The sequence below is a fragment of the Lithobates pipiens genome, unplaced genomic scaffold, assembly GCF_037356315.1.
Source record: "Lithobates pipiens isolate NorthernLeopardFrog02 unplaced genomic scaffold, aLitPip1_a1.2 Scaffold_16, whole genome shotgun sequence".
NCBI classification, from domain to species: Eukaryota; Metazoa; Chordata; class Amphibia; order Anura; family Ranidae; genus Lithobates; species Lithobates pipiens.
This window is the reverse complement of record NW_027507748.1, coordinates 459,014,517-459,034,588: the sequence shown is the minus strand read 5'-3', so window position 1 is coordinate 459,034,588 and position 20,072 is coordinate 459,014,517.

The following is a 20,072-nucleotide window of genomic DNA, read 5'->3' as shown; positions in this document are numbered from 1 at the left end:
AAAGAGACCCTTCCTTACATAAGGGTCCCCAGAGAGCCCTTGCTCTGTGTACAATGCTTCCTACCTTCTTCCTTTCTGTGCAGTCAGTCCTTTTCTGAGCAATGACGTAATCGGCACATGTGCACTTAGTCCCATTTTTTCGGCAGGCCGGAAAAATGGTGTTTATAAGCCATCCCTTTGCCTGTCAGGTCTGAGATCCCACGAGACTAGTTTCCCATTCACAAGCTGAGCTTTATCCCCATGTGACTTGCTACATCATAGGGGTTGTGGAAGCGACGAGTGCAGTACAGGACTGAGCCCGAAAGAGCAGTAATGCATTACTGCACATGCCCGAGATTGTGGACATGGAGAGGGAGTAAGGGCGAAAGTAAAAATCCTATTGAACGCGGAAGACAGCAATCAGTATGGCGGCGTCTGCAACCGAAAAAGAGCTTTACAAAAAAGAATGTTTTTACAAGTAAGAAACATTTTATATGTTTTCCCTATATGGCACTTTGATTTAAAATAGCTTAACACACTTCATTCTGTGTAATTTCGGGTGGAAGTATCTGAGTTTACTTCCGTTTTAAGGGTCTATAATTTTTATCATAGGTGTATTTTAAATGATAGAGACAGAATATCAACCAAAAATCCATAAAAAAAACGCACAATCCAAATGCTATAAATTAAGTCGTAGTTCAGTGAATAAAATAAGTATTTGATCCCCAAACAAAACATGACTTAGTACTTGGTGGACAAACCCTTGTTAACAAGCACAGAGGTAAGACGCTTCTTGTAGTTAGTGACTAGGTTTGTACAAATCTCAGGAGGGATTTTGGTCCACTCTTTTTTACAGATCTTCTCTAAATCTTTAAGGTTTCTTGGCTGTCTCTTGGCAACTTGAACTTTCAGCTCTCTCCATAAATGTTCTATAGGATTAAGGTCTGGAGACTGACTAGGCCACTCCATAACCTTAATGTTCTTCTTCTTGAGCTACCCATTTGTTGCCTTGGCAATATGTTTTGACCCATCCATGACCCATCTTCAGTGTTCTGACTGACAATTTTGAAAAAAAAAAAACAATATTTTTTACATTCTGCTATAAAACATATCCAATAAAGAAATTGAAAAAATAGAATTTCTTCATCAATTTAGGCCAATATGTATTCTGCTACATATTTTTGGTGAACAAAATCCCAATAAGTGTTTATTGAGTGGTTTGCGCAAAAGTTATAGCGCCTACAAATGATGGGACCTTTTTATGTATTTTTTAATTTTTTTACTAGTAATGGCAGTGATTAGTGAATTTTAGAGGGAGTGCAACATTGCAGGCAGACAAATCGAACACCTAACTGACACTTTTGACAGTTTTTGGGGTCCAGTGACACTAATACAGTGATCAATGCTAAAAATATGTGCTGTTACTGCACTAATGACACTGGCAGGGAAGGGTTTAACACCAGAGGCAATCAAAGGGATAAGGGTGTCCCTAGGGGGTGATTATTAACTGCGTGGGGATTGCTCTGACTGGGAGAACACAGAATTCCATTTTCCTGCTTAGCAGGAACACAAGAGCTCTATGTTTGCCCATGTCAGAACGGCGATCTGCCTTATTTACATAGGCAGAGCATCATTCTGCCTCTCTGGGGAACGATCGCAGGTTTGTTGTTTCTCCACAGCTGGGCCGCCTTGCCGCAGTAAATGTAGAGAAGGCGGTTCGGAAGTGGTTAAAATACACCTATGATAAAAATGATAGATTTGAATTTCTTTGTAAGTGGGCAAACTTACAAAATCTGCAGGTGATCAAATAATTATTTTCCCCACTGTTTGAACAGCAAATTAAAGCTTGGCAGATCAAAATGCAGAAACAAACAGGTTGAAGCCATTGGGGTTGATTTACTAAAAACAAACAGGCTATCTATTTGCAAGGTAATTTTTCCCAGAGCTTAATGAATGAGGTTAAGTTCTGCTGACTTCCATCATCCAATCATGTGCAAGGAAAAAATATCAGAACATCACATTTACTAAGCTTAGTGCAACAGAGTAAACATTCCATTTGTCTTTAGTAAATAAATTGTACTATGGCATTGCTACTCCCTACGACAATACATCACTTTACATTGTAAAGATAGATACCACAGAGGCATGTTCTGCAAAAATCAATAACTACATAATGATTTTTATTTTATTACATCCTAGCACAAATATTAGGAAAAATCTCTTTAAAGGCAAAAAGGATATACCAGATGAATGAAAGTTAGCCAAATCTGGGTAAAAAAATGGTTACACTTGCTTGATATACAGTTCATTTTCTGAAGGCTAGACTGGAATTACTGCAAAGAATACTAGCAGTAAAGCAATTCATTGAGGGCTGAATGATTAGCCACAAGGAGCACTTACAATGTTCACTGGTAATTTAGATAATTGTATTGCAGGGTTTGTAGACCTATGATGAATTACCCAGATGCTTTTTTTATTTGTAATTTGGACATATCTTGCAAATAACCCAAGTAAGTAGAATCTGCAGTGTACTTGAGATGCATGGTATCTGAACCAACATAAAATAGAAAGGGAATTGCTACTGAGTTACTATTTCTGGAGACTACAAAGTTAACAGTGTAAATAAGCTTTTATTACAACAGCACAAGTACCTTCAGTTAATATTTTTAAGGTGTTCTTAAATCAATAACAATCTACACAACTTCAGGAACATAATAGAAGATTTGAAGCAAGTCTTTCACTTGATCATACTAGTTTTCTAATACCTTAGATAATAAAACTGTGTAAAACCTACATAAATGTGTATCGTATTATAAAATATTTATTTAGTTTTTTATATAGATCTATAATAATCAGGTCAAATGCAGGGGTTGCGTAATTGTTATCTGTCTTCATTATGTGTTCACTTTAAATAAAAATAAAAAAATATGCAAGCAGAACTACTCAGAGGGATGCATGAATCGGCTCAGTTCTGATTTGCTGAGGGTTTGCCTGAAATTCACAAATCCTGAATGTATCCGCAAACTCCATTTAACTGCTTGCCAACCAGACACCGTCTATATACTGTGGCAGGTTGGCTCGGCTGCGCAAATTGCCATAGCTGTACGTCGGCCACTTTAAGGACAATAGCAGGCATCCTGAAAGCTGTGATGTCCACCAGCCACCCACAATTGCTCCACAGAGAGCCAGAACAGGATCTGTCAATGTAAACAAATATATCCCCATTCTGACAGGCGGGAAGAGAGAGAGATTTGCTGTTTCTAGTGATCAGGAACAGCAGATCTCCCTCTACTACCCGTCAGTCTACTCCCCCCACAGTTATTTTTGTTTACAAATGATTTTTATTATTTGTAAGGTCAGAGTATAAAACAGTTAAGCGAAGGTACAGGTATAAAAGTATATAATAATAACAATAAATGTAGTACAGGAATATAACAAGGATTATGGTTAAATGAATAATAGAAAAGAATCTGTAAATTTGCACATTGTTGTATTATTGGCTATATATAAGTGGTAGAGGTGGGAAGGGTTATAAACACAGTTATAAACACCTCCCTAGTGAACACTTAACCCCTTGATCTCCCCCCTAGTGCTAACCCCTTCCCTGCCAGTGCCATTCATACAGTAATCAGTGGCTATTTTTAGACACAAAAGTGTCCGATCTGTCTGTAAAAATCACTGATCCCCACCATTACTAGTAAAAAAATTAATAATAATAAAAATGCCATAAATATATCCCCTACTTTGTAGATGCTATAACTTTTGTGCAAACCAATCAATATACGCTTATTGCAATTTTTTATCAAAAATACGTAGAAGAAAACATATTGGGGGATATTTAATATAGCAAAAAGTAAAATATATAGTTTTTTTTTTTAATTGTCAGTCTTTTTTTGTTTACAGCCCAAAAAATAAAAACCTGCAGAGTTGATTAAATGCCACCAAAAGAAATTTATATTTGTGGGGGAAAAAAGGACACCAATTTTGTTAATGTACAACGTTGCATAACCATGCAGTTGTCAGTTAAACCGACACAGTGAAGTATCACAAAAAATGGCCTGGTCATTAAGGTGGAAATACGTCTGGGGTCTAAAGTGGTTAAAGTGGTTATAAACTCCAGACATGAAAAATAAACAAAGCACATCTTACTATAGTGTGTACTAACCTAAAACCAAACCACTGAGTCTGGTTTCTCTTTGATCTCTCCTCCATCTGCTTTTTGCATGCCTCACTTCGAATGCATTAAGCCGACACTAGAGCCTCCCAGGAGATGCCCCCCCCCAGTCAGAAGTATTTGTTTTATCTCTATGTATCATCTAGGGATAGTCACTTTACTTGGTTAATTAGTTAATTATAAGGGTTTACAACAACATTAGGGGGACTGACACATTTTGAAACATACCGTATTTATTGGCGTAAAACACATGTCAGCGTATAACACACACCCCAAGTTTAGGAGGGAAGTTTAAGGAAAAAAACTTACATTTAAATGCCCATCAATGCAGCCTTTTCAGTGTCTATCTGCAGCCTTGTCCAGTGTCATTGCAGCCTTGTCCAATGTCATTGAAGCCTTGTCCAGTGTCATTTGCAGCCTTGTCAGTGTCATTGCAGCCTTGTCAGTGTAGCCTTGTCATTGCAGCCTTGTCATTGCAGCCTTGTCATTGCCTTGATCCAGTGTCATTGCAGCCTTCCAGTTTAAAAATGGCTCTCGGCTCATCTCGGAATCCCGCCCATTCCTGCCCTATAATGGACATAACACGGGTCCAATTGCGGGACTGGGCGTGATTGTTAGTGGAGCCGAGAGGAGCCGAGAGGAACCGAGTGCCGCCGAGATACACATAGGAAAGTGTACTCAGCTAGGCTCGGCTCCGCTCACAGTCATGCCCAATCTCTGTGTTATGTCCATCATAGGGCGGGACTCGGCATGACTGTGAGCGTAGCTGAGCCTAGCTGAGTACACTCGGCTATGTTTATCTCTGCGGTGCTGGCTTCTCTGCTCACAATCACCGGGCGATCAGCATATAACACGCACCCACAATTTTCCCCTGATCTTTATGGGAAAAAAGTGCATGTTATACGCCGATAAATATGGTAGTTTTGGCAATTTTCAATGCTAATAGTAAGCTGTCGTCAAAGGGCATTCGGAGCTGGGCATAGACATGGAGGATATTTAACAAAGCAATTTCTTTGAAACAACGTATAATTGGAAGATGGCAATGTCTGAAAAACACAGGGGTTTATTTTTTTAAGATTGGAAGATGTCTATAAACTGTATGTGATGTTAAGAAAAGAAAAATCACAGACTGTCTGACACCATATTTTAGCGTCACAAATTTTGAATATGTAATTTGTTTTATTTTTGTGGAGACTGAATGACTCCCTGTTGCAAGACCCTAAGGTGATGGAGAAAATAGGATCAGAAATAGTTATGGTCTTCTCTCCTAATGACCCATGAGATCTTTCATTTATGATGGTTTGGGGTAGCTCATAAGGCGTACATCTGAGGCATTTTAATAGCTATAGGAACTCAAAGAAGGTAGGGTGGAAGGGAAGATTAGGAAAGATAGGTGAACAGAATCATAAAGCGGACAAAAATACACTCATTTATTATGGTCTCTGATGGGGAAGAGAGATAAATTAAAAAACTTATGGAACAAGAAACAAAGGGGTTTATTTACTAAAGGGAAATCTGCTTTGCATTACAAGTGCACTGCAAGTGCACTTGGAAGGGCAGTCACTGTAGATCTGAGGGGGACATGCAATGATGATAGATAGAATCAGCAAAGTTTCCTCTCATTTCAGATATTCCCCTCAGATCTAAAGCGGCTGCACTTCCAAATGCACTTGCAGTGCACTGCAAGTGCAAAATGGATTTGCCTTTAGTAAATCAACCCCAAAGTGTGTATGTACTGTAACATTGTTGCAAAAGAAAAGTACCAATGAGGGAATAAACCAGGCAAGGTATTAACAAGGATATTGGGGGGTAAAAAAGTTGCCACATATATAGCTAGAGTGAAAAATGAAAAGACTGAGCTGGTATATTCTGCATCTGAAATAGCAAAGGTGATTTGCAATTATTACAGTAAATTATATAGGGCAACTCTGGAGGGAAGCAGCTGAAAGGTGAAAGAAAAGAAGGGAGGCAGTGCTAAGATATGTACAGGCATCTAAACTCTAGAAGTTACAAAAAGATGATCTAAACATTTTGGAAAAACAAAACAGAGGAGAAGATAGATTATAGTAATAAGAAGCTTGGCAACAGGGAAGTGTCCTGTGCCAGATGGCTACTCGATAAGGTATTATGAGAAATTTCAAAAACAACATCTCCCCATTTTATATAAATATTTTAACTCATTAAGCAATGGATCAAGTATAAGAAAGTAGTCTTTAGTTGCATATATTACTGTTAAAGGAGAGGAAGGACCCTACTTTGCATTCAAGTTACAAGCCAATCTTACTGCCTAATACTGATGTAAAAATATTTCCCAAGATACAGGCAGAAAGGTTAAAGGCTTCACTGCCAAAAGATTTACGTATATTACATGGGTTTCATGTCGGTATGTGAAGGTAAAGATAATGGTTTAAAAACTTTGATGTTAATAAACAGGGTCAAAGAAGAAGGATCCCCAGCTGTACTCATGTCAATAGATGCAGAGACAGGGTTGCATTTGACAGGGTTGACTGGAAATTTATGTTTGTTACCCTGAGAGAATTAGGTCTGGGGGTTGAAATGATGAGGTGGATTTCAGCATTATATTACCACCCTACTGCAAGAGTCTGGTGAATGGTACCTTGTCTCAGTCCCTCCAACTATTTAATGGTACAAAGCAAGGATGGCCCCTGTCACCAATGCTTTTGTCCTTTCACTAGATAGCGTTACTTCTATCCTCGATCTGAACTAATGTAAATATAAAAGAAATCACACTAGGGGAAAATAATTTAATGTGGCAGCTTGTGCAGATCATTTATTATTTTATGTTCCTAGTCCAAGAGTAGCCCTCCCAAATTTAGTAGAGGAGTTAAAACAGTACGAAGAAATATCTCATCTTAAAGATAATATAACAAGGTCAGAGATCTTGAATAGTTCAGTACCCTTTTAATAGCAATTTGCTATACAACCTATATTTTTTTTTAAGTGGTAGCAAAAGGAATTGAGATATTTGGGTAATAGACTTCCCTAGAAGGTTTATATAAAGAAAATCACAGTATAATCTACTGCTCAATAGACATGTGCATTCGTTTTTGTCCGAATGCATTTTCGTCTGAATTTTCGGGTATTTTTGTTGTCGTTTTAACAAACAATAATGAACTCGTAGAATCTGAAAACCGAAAGATCCGACATAAACAAATGCTTTATTTTCGTTTTCGTTGTGACAACAGTTCGATATAGATGGGAGATTTGATATGACGCTGACAATAGCAATCTGTATCCATCAAACCTGTGGATCGAATGTGCCTAACCTTAGCTCTATTAGTCCAAGATTATTCTACATAGAGAGAAAAGATTTGACATAGAGAGAAACAATTCAACATTATAGAGACAATAGAAAAAAAGGTTGAATGTGCCTAACCTAATTTTATTAGTCCAAGATTATTCGACATAGAGAGAAAAGATTCAATATGAAGATTCGACAAAGCAGTCATTGCGAGCCGACATTTATGGTCAAATGCTCTGCCCATAGGCTATAGAAGAATTCTAATGTTGGTTGACTGGTAATAATAATTAATAAATATAATTATTACTAGTGTCATACAACATTAGAATTCTACTATAGCTTGTAGGCGGAACATTCGCCCAGAAATGTACAATTGCGGCATCGTACAGTTTAGCTGCTCCATCGAATCTTCTTAGAACATTTGACAGACACCATAAGCCTTCAATGACAGATTTGACCTTAATTATTTTGGATTTTTAGGACGAATTTATTTTTTAACGAAACAAAATAAATAAAAACGAATTTCGGGAGTAACTAAATAAATGTATTTTTCAGACAAAAACGAAATTCCAAAACAAAATATTTCACTGTGCACATGTCTACTGCTCAATTCTGTGAAGAGGGAACTGATTTCTTTAAGATCCAGGCCTTTCTAAGCAGAATAAATACAGCAAAAATTAGTATCCTAAGGTTCTGTATGTATTTCAGATGCTCCCCACTGTTTTACCACAAATGTTTCTCCCCCTCCTGGCAATCACTCAAGGGCTACCAAGTGTCCCACACCTATGAGCCCGATAACTCCAATCTGGCAAAAGAACAACCCTAAATGCTCCAAGAACTCAAGGTTACCCTGATTGGTGATTGGGAAACCACTTTCATCGACTGACAGGTCCCTATTCTGAGGGCTTCCTTCTCTGTTGGTGGGCCTAACTGCCACTTTCTCAGCTATAGTTAATGTGCCTTAATGTGACGTAACATGGACTATTTGGTTAGCAACAGTTTAAGTTTGGACTCGTTCATTTTAACTTTATACCCTTACTTGTGTAGATTTTTCTGCTAGTGGACACATGGGCATCTTGCAGTATGGTCCCTTTCCCCAAGTTATAGCCTGAAGAAAAGGGACCTGCTATAGTTACAAACTGTTAGCCTGGTTCAAAGGTTTTCTTTTCTTGATGTCTAATGATTCTACAGTCTGTCTTCATGTCCCTGCACCCCTCTTCTTCCCCTCCCCCTTACTTGTCCTCATTACCTTACCCGATCCCCCCCCCCCCCCCCCCCGCCTGCTTTTTACAGGTATGTCCCTATTTCCCTTTCCTTAATATTGTTAGCAGGGTGATTTTATTTTTTAAGTTTGGTTGTGATCATTAGTATGCATATCATCTATATTGTTATAAAATCTCGGGGGGGGGGGGGGGGCACTGCGGCTGGAGCGACCTCCATGCACCTCCTCCTGCCTCGTGGATATGTTGTTTTCTGATCTACGGCATAGGACATCCTCCCCTCTAGTAGAGGATGCTACTACATTTGGTCATGTTGGTAGTAAGGGACTGGCTCCCTCCTGCCCTTTGGAGCCTCTTAAGGGCTCCCTTTTCTCTCTCCTTTTCTATTTTCAATTTTTTCATGCTAACCATCTCTCTTTTCTAGTCAACCTCCCAAAGTCTCCCATCCTCTTCATTGCCTTTTCAAGGAACTGGTATTTCTGGGACCCAGCTTGCTGAGAAACCTCTGAAAAGGTTCTGGGTTATGCAGCACACAACCAAACCGTGGATTTATTTCAGATAGATGTTGGCTGTAACTTGTCTTGCATACACACGGTCGCACAAATGTTGTCGGAAATTCTGATTGACAAGAATGCGCTGACGTACAACACGTATGATGGCACTATAAAAAGGAAGTTCAATAGCCAGCGCGCCACCCTTTGGGCTCCTTCTGCTAATCTCGTGTTATTAGAAGTTTGGTGAGAGACGATTCGTGCTTTTTAGCCTCGTGCTTTTCAGTTTGTTACTACTCTTCAGTTTGTGCTTGTGGGTTCGTATCTGTTTTTCAGTGCGTGTAGTCAGTTTTTAGTTGTTTTTTCAGTGTGTTCTTGTCCGCTCATTTCTGACTTTCAGCTTGCTCTTCTCAGGCCTTTCTGATTTTCAACGCGTTCTGACCAGCCGGCTGTTTTGAAGCCATGTTGCGTTTATGTACTCGTCATAGAGTTTGTGCTATGCAGGGGCTTGGTGTTGAGGTTCTTATTTTGACCCAAGCCCAGTCCATGAACAGGGGGAGGAGGGGTTCATGGAACAAGAATTGGTTGCTCCAGCGTGACCAATTCTCGCACATGCCTTTGCTGCGGGAGATCTAAGAGAATAATTCTGGTGATTTCAGGAATTATCTCTGGATGATGGACCCCATTTTTACTGTCTCTTGGCTTTGCTGTCCCCCTATATTACCAAGCAGGACACCTGCATGTAGCAAGCCACTCCAGAACAAAGGCTAGTTGCCATCTTGCAGTACTTGGCGATGGGGAGAAGTGTGTAGGACATCAAGTTCTCGACAGACATATCCCCCAGGCTCTGGGAATCATTATTCCAGAGACCTGTTCTGCCATCATACAGGTCCTGCAGAAGGACTATATTAAGGTAAGTTTTACCCTTTAACATCATATTGTATGTATTTAATGTTTGCTAATGAATTGGATTTATTTCATCATTCCCTAAATACCATGATTGTAATATGCTGTGAATGTTCTCTTTGTCCTCATGCATGCTGGAAGCTTTCAATGCTCTTTTCTTGTCCTTTATGCATATTTGCCCTCAGTAACCTCCCCAGCATGCTTTCCTGGGCCCATACACGCCCAGCCCAGTCACTTAATGTATTTTATCAGCTCTATTGTAGTGCTTTACCCTAAACACCCCCTAAAATATGTACAAATGTTATTTTTGTCCTTAAATTCATGCATAGGGCATACTTCATGCATACTCTCCCTCCCCCCAACTGCTACGTCAACCGGTACCAATCCTCTATCTGCTGACTTTGCCAAACCAATACAAACTATACCTACCTCTTTTGTGTTCATATTTATGGATGAATTTACCAAAGCATGGCCTACCTTAATACTTTCAAATGGTACTGTTTAAAGTTTTGTTATCCTGTTATCTTGATAGGTAAATGCAGAATGTAAAAATATGTTTCAATTTGGACAGTATTTATTTATATTTTTGGATTATGACACTTCTTACCTGTCCAGTGGGCTGTCAAGTATTGAAAGTAAGGAGGGGCTGAACAAAGTGACACAAATTATTATGCATGCATTCAGCTCTCAATGAATCCCAACCACGACACTACCTGCCTGGAGTTTGCATGTTCTCCCTGTGCCTGCGTGGGTTTCCTCCGGGTACTCCGGTTTCCCCCCCACAATCCAAAGACATGCAGGTAGGTTAATTGGCTTCTGTCCAAAATTGGCCCTGGTATATGAGCGGGGACCTTGTATTGTGGGCTCCTTGAGGGTAGGGACCGATGTGAGTGTGCAATGTGAAGGGACAATTGTAGACACTCACTCAGGTTGAACTGGATGGACTGGTGTCTTTATTCAACCTTACTAACTATGAAACTAAGTGGAGAGGGTTACCTGTCCAAAACATCCGCCCCCCCCCCCCCCTTAAATTTTTACAATGGGCCATCAGAGGGGGTGAGGAATCTGATAAGTGGGCCTTATACTTTTGTCTTTAAATACCCCTTAAAATAAATGTTATACTGATGTTGGCAAAGAATGTTAGTGTCTAATCTGATTGCAATGTTATGTGCAAAAGTACTATTTTTTTCCTTGTTTGACTCCACAGTTTCCTTCAACCCCACAGGAATGGCAGACTGTGGCACCCCACTTTGCCCAGCGGTGGGACTTTTCCAACTGCAATGGTGCAATGAATGGGAAACATGTCCACATTGTCCAACTTGGGGACATAGTATTATAATTACAAGGGGTTTAATAGTATTGTGATATTGTCTGTGGGGTCGGCGACATCCGAGTTTTTGTATGTGGACATGGGGATGAATGGGTGGATGTTGGATTGTGGAGTTATCACCCAGACTGAGTTTTACAGATGGCTCCATAATGGTGGCTTGGGCTTGCCACCTGGGGAAGACACCGTGGCAGGTCTTCCATTCGTGTTAGTCACCAATGAAGCGTTTGGGCTCGGTGAATACCTGATGAGGCAATTCCCATGAGGGACCTCACCCCGGACCAGAGGGTTTTTAACTACCGGCTGGCCAGAGCCAGTGGTGGAGAATTCTTTAGGCATAATGGCCAGCCAGTTCCACCTATTCCAGATGCCAATTTTCTAAGGAAAAATGCTACTAACTATGTTGCCTCAGTTGGGCCTGAGGCCGGCTTTCTAGATCAACCAACCCTGACGGCACTTGAAGCTGGCCATCCTGGCTTGTCCCCCAAAGCGCACGCGAAGTCAGACAAAAATATCTGGAGTACTTTGCAGGTAGGGGGGCCATTGATATGCCAGCAAATTGTTGAGAAACATTTTAAAAAATATTTTTTTTATTTTAAACTGAAATAATATTTCATTTGATTTACTGCTTGTGTTTCTTTTAGCTGTGTCTCCTAGGTTCTCCAATGGGTTTTCTTTTTGGCAATTTTCTTAAATAGTGCAAACGTAATTTATTTGATACATGAGGTGACAATCTCTTCTTCAGCTAACTATTCTGTTGTGGGTCTGCTACACACACACACATTGTTTTTGTTGTTAATGTATGTAATGCATTAATGTTAAAAATAATCTTCCTTTTCAGCACCATGAATTAATTGTTTTGAGTGCCTAAAATAGCCTGATTGGGGCCAATTTTAGAGCACTATTTGGGTTATTTACTAAAAGCAAATCCACTTTGCACTACAAGTGCACTTGAGAGTGCACTCTTGTGCAAAGTGGATTTGCCTTTAGTAAATAGCCCCCATTGTTGCTGTAAACACAAACTTACTCCAAAAACTGGTATTGAGCATTGAAAGAAGAATCCACACATTGCTGAGTATAAAACAGTGCTAAAGTAATAATAATAATAGGAACACACAGCAAAATACTTTTTTGCAGCACTCTCTTGATTCTTCTGTACTGATCTTACTCCCTCAATTTGAGGTCTGACCATCGTTTCCTCAGTTGATCCTTGGATCACCATACCTCAAAATTCTTCTGCAGACTTTTCACATCTTTAGCCATGATCTTGGCCTTTCTCACATTTGGGTTTGGGTAAGGTTCATGCTTAAATCTACTGTAGAGGCCTTAAATCTACTGTATTGGGACGTTTGTGGCTCCATGCTTTCCTCATCATCTTCGTTGCTGGTCTCCTCTGCATGCACTTGCACTTTCTTTGCCATGTGCTCTCCCACTGTGCTGAAAGAGAAGAGGCGGGGAATATACTAGAAAGAAAGTCAGGGGTGGGCGGAGTTTCACGCATGCACATAGTATATAAAGCATAACACACATGCCTTGTACTACGATCTGTGAGTGGAGGATGTAGTAGCATAAGCGTTGATCGTGCTGATGAAGCTACAATTTTAACTTGGGGCATCAGTGGCCTATACTGCTTATAGATTAAAGCCTATATTGGGAGAAGATTAGAAGAGTTTAGCCTTACATTTGGGTTTGCCTTGTGCTGTGTCTTGCAGAGAAAATGGATAGATTCATCGACCATGACTTCCTCCCCAACTTCATTGATAAATGCAGGGAGCTGCCCTGTCTGTGACAGCTAAAACAACCTTTTTATAATAATAAAATAAAGAGGAAGGCAGCGCTGGATCAATTGCTGGAATTGGTGAAGCCGGTGAGTCCCACAGCAACTATCCCCTATTTGAAGTGCAGAATTGGTGGCCTGATGAGCACATATAATAAGGAGCGCAAAAAGGTCCAGGATTCCATGAGATCAGGAGCAGCAGCAGATGACATTTATGTCCCCAGGCTGTGGTAATACGACAGACTGTGTTTTTTTTCAGACCAGACTGAAATCAGGCCATCACTCTCAACCCTTCGTTCCACTCTTCCTCCCACCTCAGATGAGGCTTCAGAAGTCCAACCCAGGCCTTTCACCCGATGTGGAGGAGTCCAGCTTCAGCCAGGTATAACATTGTTAAACATATTTCCTGTCAAAAATTAATGATGTTAACTAGATGTTATTATTGATCTCTAATTTCTGATTTAACAAAGTGGTTTACATATCCACAGACAGTAGTAGCCAAAAATTATTGGGACAAGAATGACAAATGTTGGGGTCAGAAGGATAGTCTTTTCTATTTGTTAACATTCAATTTGCAACAGTCATGAGCTCTAAATTGTGTGTGATTGATGATCAAAAATCTAAAACTATGTCCCATTTTCATACACAGGAAAGTCTCAGCCAGGAGCAGGACGTGGAAAGTCTCAGCCAGGAGGAGGGCATGGAAGGTCTCAGCCAGGAGGAGGCTGTAGAAAGTGTCAGCCAGGAGGTGGCCATGGAAAGTGGCAGCCAGGAGATGGTCCTGAAAAGTGGCATCCAGGAGGTGGCCATGCCCAGTAGCCTGACCGAATCGCAGGTTCCTCCCCTCCGCCTTCCAACAAAAAGGCCCAGGAAAGGGAGTCAGCGCTTTCTTTGATTCGGCAGGCTACTGCAGCCCTCAGAACCACCCCCAATCTTCAAGAGACCTATGCCTGCATGGCAGCCAGCAAATTGCAGGAAATGGAGGTGAGCCAATGCCTCATTTGTGAGGAAGTCATGTATAAGGCCCTAAATAAGGGGGTGATGGGAGAACTCACATAAAAAAAGTAATTTATGTGAGTTGGACCATACTCCTCCACCTCTTGCCACAACTCCAACACCATAGCCACAGCCTGGAAAAAAGCATGGAAGAAAGACAAGAGTGTGATGGCCTGGGTTTGGTCTGGTCTGGCAAAAGATGCAGGCTGTTGTAAGACCACAGCCTCAGGACATGCATATCATCTGCTGCTGCTCCAGGTCCCTCAAAGTCCTGGACCATATTGTCCTCCCTATTAAATGGACTCCTCAGGCTACCAATTTGGCCTGTCAAATAGTTGATGTCTGCCCTGGGGTACAAAGGCTTCACCAATTTAAACAGTTTATCCAGCATTGCCTTCCTCTTTATTTTGTTATAACCCCTAATAAATGTCTATTTTAGTTTCACAAATACTTGGCTATGTGTTTTAGTTCAAAAAGGACAGTTTGTTTGTGAGTAGGCAGGTACATTTCACAAACACAATGTCAAATTAACAAGGAACACCAATACCAACCAATCTTCTTGAGATTAAAAAATATAAGATAATAATGGTGTTGTGGTAACTTGGTACACAAAATGACAAAAATTTTATGGAGATCACTATAAAAAAAACATTCAAAAAAATAATAAATAAATAAAAAATCACTATAAAAAAAATAGAAACATTATTCTAGAGATCTGGAGATCTAGAGATCGCGAGAAATAATACAGAAATACATATGTCAGAACTTTGTGTGAATATCAGCACCAAAACAACTTCATTATTCTAGCATTATAAAGAAGAAGAGAATGTGCTGCATTAAAAGATTAATACATTTGCAGTGTGACGAATGTGCTATCTCCATTACGAATGCTAGTTTTACCAGACCGAGCGTTTCCGTCTCATACTTGATTCAGAACATGCGTGGAATTTTGTACGTTGGAATTGTCTACACACGTTTGGAAGTTATGACAACGGATTTTGTTGTCGGGAAATTTGAGATCCAGCTCTCAAACATCTGTTGTAGGAAATTCTGACACAAAATGTCTGATAGAGCCTACACACCGTAAGAACTTCCGACAACAAGCTCACATCGAACATTTGCAGTCGGAAATTCCAATCGTGTGTACTCAGCATAAGTGACCATGGATTGTTGGAGTGCTGTATCCGTGTGCTCCATGGCCTGGGACACTTCCCCCATACCTCCCCATCAAAGCATCGCAAAATATTCCAATATTACCATACCCAGAAAATAGATGTTATTATCCTGCAAGAGGCGCACTTCTCAGCTCAGTACAAACCCTCATTTATATCCTCTAAATACCTAACTTTTTTCCTTGCCAATGCAGATGATAAACAAAGGGGTAGCCATTTTTTTTCCAACAATGCAAATTTACACCCCAATTGGAGTTTAAGGACCCATAGGGCAGGTTCATACTTCTGAAAGTGATCCTAGATAATCATCTGTATAAGTTTGTTATATTATGCACCCAATCAGGGCCTGGACCAATTCTTCCAGGCGATGTTCTGGACCTTGGGCCCACTAGTGGAGGGTACTGTAATTTATGGCGAGGGGACTCTAATATAGCCTTCATCCAGGGGCTGGACAAATCTCAACCCTTAGGCTCACAGCTTACCCACCCCCCTAAATGCAGCCTCCAGATTGTCAAACAGATTTTCCAGCAGTGACTGGGTGATATTTGGAGGGAAAAGAACCCCAATGAGCGGGATTACACTCTCTTTTTTTGCCCACACTAATCATACGCTAGGATTAACTACATTCTTTTATTGCTAGCCCAAATCTCATAGTCATAAAGTCTTTTATTAAAGACATGGCCTGGTTGGACCACGCTTTGGATCTCCTCAGCCTACACAGACCCCATGGTTCTCTGGGTCTCTCATACTGGAGACTCAATGAATCCTTCTTGAGTGATCCGGTGCGGGAAATGGTAATTCAGGGAGCGATAAAGGAATATTTTCTCCTTAACAGTGTAGATGGTGTTTCCGCACAAATGCTGTGGGCCACACACAAGGTGTAGATCAGGGGACGGCTCATTTAGTTAGCGTCTCAGATCAAATGCTTCTACTCTCTCACAAAAATCTGGGTGTCGGGGAGGCGTATCAACACTCAACTCTTAACACATTGGACACCTTCCACACATTTTATGCTAATCTATACAGTACAGATAAGGCAGTTTAGCAGTCTCACTTAGACCTTTTCCTTGATTACCTCCCGATACCTGTTCTAGAAGTTTGCCACTGAGACAGGCTGGAAGCTCCCTTCTCAGCTGAGGAAGTCATGCAGGTTATCCATCACCTAAATAAGGGGCTCCACTCCAGGTCCTAAAGGATTCTCCATTCTTTACTATAATTCTTTCTCCCAGATACTGGCCCCACACTTGGCTCATTTATTTAATTCTTAAAGGAAATGAGACCCATTTGATAAGACCCTACATCTTTCCTTTATCCCTGTGATTACTAAACCAAACAAGGATCCAGAGCAAGTTGGCAACTATAGGTCTATCTCACTAATAAACAATATGAAGATATTTTGACCAAGATTCTTGCGAATCACATTTCATCTTTTATTAGCCTTAATATTCACATAGACCAAGTAGGATTTATTCCAGGCAGAAAAGTCCCTGACCAAATCAGGAGGGATATAGATGTCATGTCACTTCTGCAATCAGGCTGGGATGGGGGTCAATGCCAGAAAGGTCTACCCCTGTCAATCGACCTCCAGAAAGCATCTGACTCTGTTTCCGGGCCGTACTTATTCTCTATCATGCTTAAGACCAGAACTATGTAGGACTGTTGAGAGCCCTGTACTCTTCCCCAGGGGCAAGAGTGAGACTCCAGAGTTACTACTCGGAACCCATTAGGATCCCCAGTGTAACTAAGAAAGGCTGTCTCCTCTCACCTCTGATTTTTGCAACAGCGATAGAAACTCTAGCGATAACAATCCAAAATAACCTGGATATTAAATGAGTGAGATGTGGCCCACAAATGCACACTCTTTGCAGATGATTTGCTTTTATTTGTAACCTCACCTGTAATCTCCCGGCCCAACATTTGCAGGCTATTAGAAAACTCCCCAAGTGTTGCATTTGCAAAGGTCATGTCGACTTTGCATGGAGTGATTCGACCATCCAATACCTAGAGATAAATCTAACCTCTAAGATAGACCAAATGTATACTAGAAAATTCCCCACAATATATAAGAAATTGGAATCTGACCTGCAGATCTGGGTGCAACGTGATCATTCTTGGCTGGTCGGGGTTAACTCAATTAAAATGACTTTGCTCCATCCTTCCTTTACTTTACCTATTCCACTCCCTCCCAATCCCGATCAGAAAAGGCCATCTGTGGCACTTTCAGGGGAAAATATTTAGATACTTCCAAATGTCCAATTTTCTAAACAAACTCTGGAAAAACAAACCAGACCCTGTGGGATTCACACCTTATGAACAATGGTGTGGCCAGGCCAATGAGCAGAGGAGGGCATCTCAGTAATCTTCCTGCCACTGGCCTCTGACACTTCCAAACCTCCATATATGACTGCCTGGGAAAATTACCTTTCAGAAGTCTGGGACTTGGAAAACTTGCAAAGGTCCTTCTTTTGTTCCTTTCAGGGTATACACAACATTTCCCTGATAGAGGAAAACCTTAAAGTGGCCCTTCAGTCATTTTTTTCAACTTTCCATCTATTACATCTTCTGCCCTTGTTGTTTTAACTTTGGATGGAAAACATTTTTTTCAGCCAGTAAAGTCTCTTTTACAGCCCAGCCTTAGACAGTTCCTGTTTCTTGTCTGATAAAAAGCATAGGCTTATGACATCCTGCACAGCTCTCTCTCTCTCATGCTCATGAGCGTTTTCCAGGAAGGGAGGGGGGATAAGTCATAAGAGGGCCAATGAGAGCTTCAGAGCTGGAGGTGTGCCTCTGTGTGTCTGTGTAAATCCAGGAAGTGAATGGGCAGCAGCTTCAGCTGCCCACAGTTAAAATGATTGCACCCAGACTCAGTGGAGGAAGATTTCTGCAGCATATTTGGTCAGTACAGAATCACAGTATAAATAAAATAATATGCCAAGTGGTTGGAGGAAAGATTCAGAATGGAAAAGATGTATCTATTACAAATTATGTGAGCAGACTGCAGTTCCTCTTTAAGGTGATGACGAGATATTATTTAGTCTAGATTAGCTGGAATGTCCCCGTCCTCATCCCCTATGTACCTTAGAGGATGAAGTTTAATAGGGTCAATGATACACATATGGTGGGAGTGGTGGGTGTGCCCTAGGATCAGGGGATTCTGGAACAAGATCTACTTGATATTCAAATTTTCAGGTTGCCATTCTCCCAAATCACCCTCCATTGCTTTACTCAATTGCTCTGAAACTAAAGTACCCAAGACATTCTCCTCAGAGCCAAATTGACTATAGCTCGAGCCGTGGTTTCTCTAATGTTAGCCAGGAGGAAAATAATTGCACAGGAGAGCATGGTAAGCATCCTCTTAGACACAGTAAAGACATTTGAAGTGATTTGGGAACCATGGGCTAAACACATGAAGATTTCCCTGATAAATGGATGCCTCTGCTCTTGGTTGGCTTTTAGAGAAAATGGCAAACTCCTGACTTTTCCTTTTCACATTCTTCCTTCCACTTTTATATTTTCTCTCCTGCTCACATTTCTTCACTTTCTGGATCTGTCAAGGGCACCGACTCCCACAACTCTGCAGAAGGTTTCCCGGGGGCCATTGATGTCCCTAGGAAAACATTCTTCCAAAGCCTCGCGGGCCTGGTTTCAGCCAAGTTATGCACTCAAGACCCAATCAAACCCTTTATGGTCAAGGAATTCTCTCTACTGTCTACTAATAAGCCCTTTGTAGATGGTCTTTGTTATGCTTTGCACTTTCCATAAGAGATGTATTTAATGTTCTAACAGAGGGTCATTTTATATACTTCCCTGATGAGTAAAGACACATGGTATTCACCTGCTTCTCTCTTGACTGTCTGGCCCATCACCTAGAAGGGTTAGCTATTCTGTGATAGGCTGTTAATAAGCCTTTTAATATGTGATGTCAACTTTTTTTGACCTTATCTATCTTGGTTGTTTGTCTCTACATATGTGATATAACAAGTTATATGTTGTTCCTCATGTGTACTTAATAAAACGTTATTAAAAGGAAAAAGTTATCTTAAGCCCCTGAAGAGACTGACATACCATATATTAGGGGAAAGCTTGGAGGAACTAATTGATTCAAGTCAACAGTCTCTTGACAAACCAAGGCCCTACACTGCTAAATTGGGTGGAAGACTATTGGGTGGTAAGATCAGTGCATTCTCCACTAATGCCACCTGTAAACTTTACCCAAGGAACTGGTGAGAGGGTCATTGACACATAAGTCATACTTTAAACAAGGTTAAAACACACTCTCATCCCCTTCAGTCAGCTAAACTGCCCAAAAGCCCTTTCAATCAGCTTGACTTCTTCTTAGTCCTCCATCCTGGCTACACAACGGACCCGGTCTACTCCCCTGCACCATAACAGAGCATAATTGACTACCAGTATTACTGATTGACTTTTGTCAAGCATGCCAATGACACCAGGTCCCCAACATAGCCCGCAATCAAATATCAACATTAAGAACCATACATAGATTGTTATTGGGTTTAGTCATTGTATATTGCTTCTATTTGCAAAGAGGGGCCTAGGCTTAGTCTACCTATCACAGGTAAGCCCAAGCAATTTAGTCACATTTTCTTGCTTCATCTACCACTCTGTTGCCCGTTGTTTGTTGTACGCTTGGGGAAGGCTACAGCTGTTTGAGTAAAGGTTATTTTCTATTTGAGTAGATTATGAGTGCATTGTATGTGTTTATCCTATACTATACTGCTATATTTTTTGCATATGTTTCTTAAGAAAT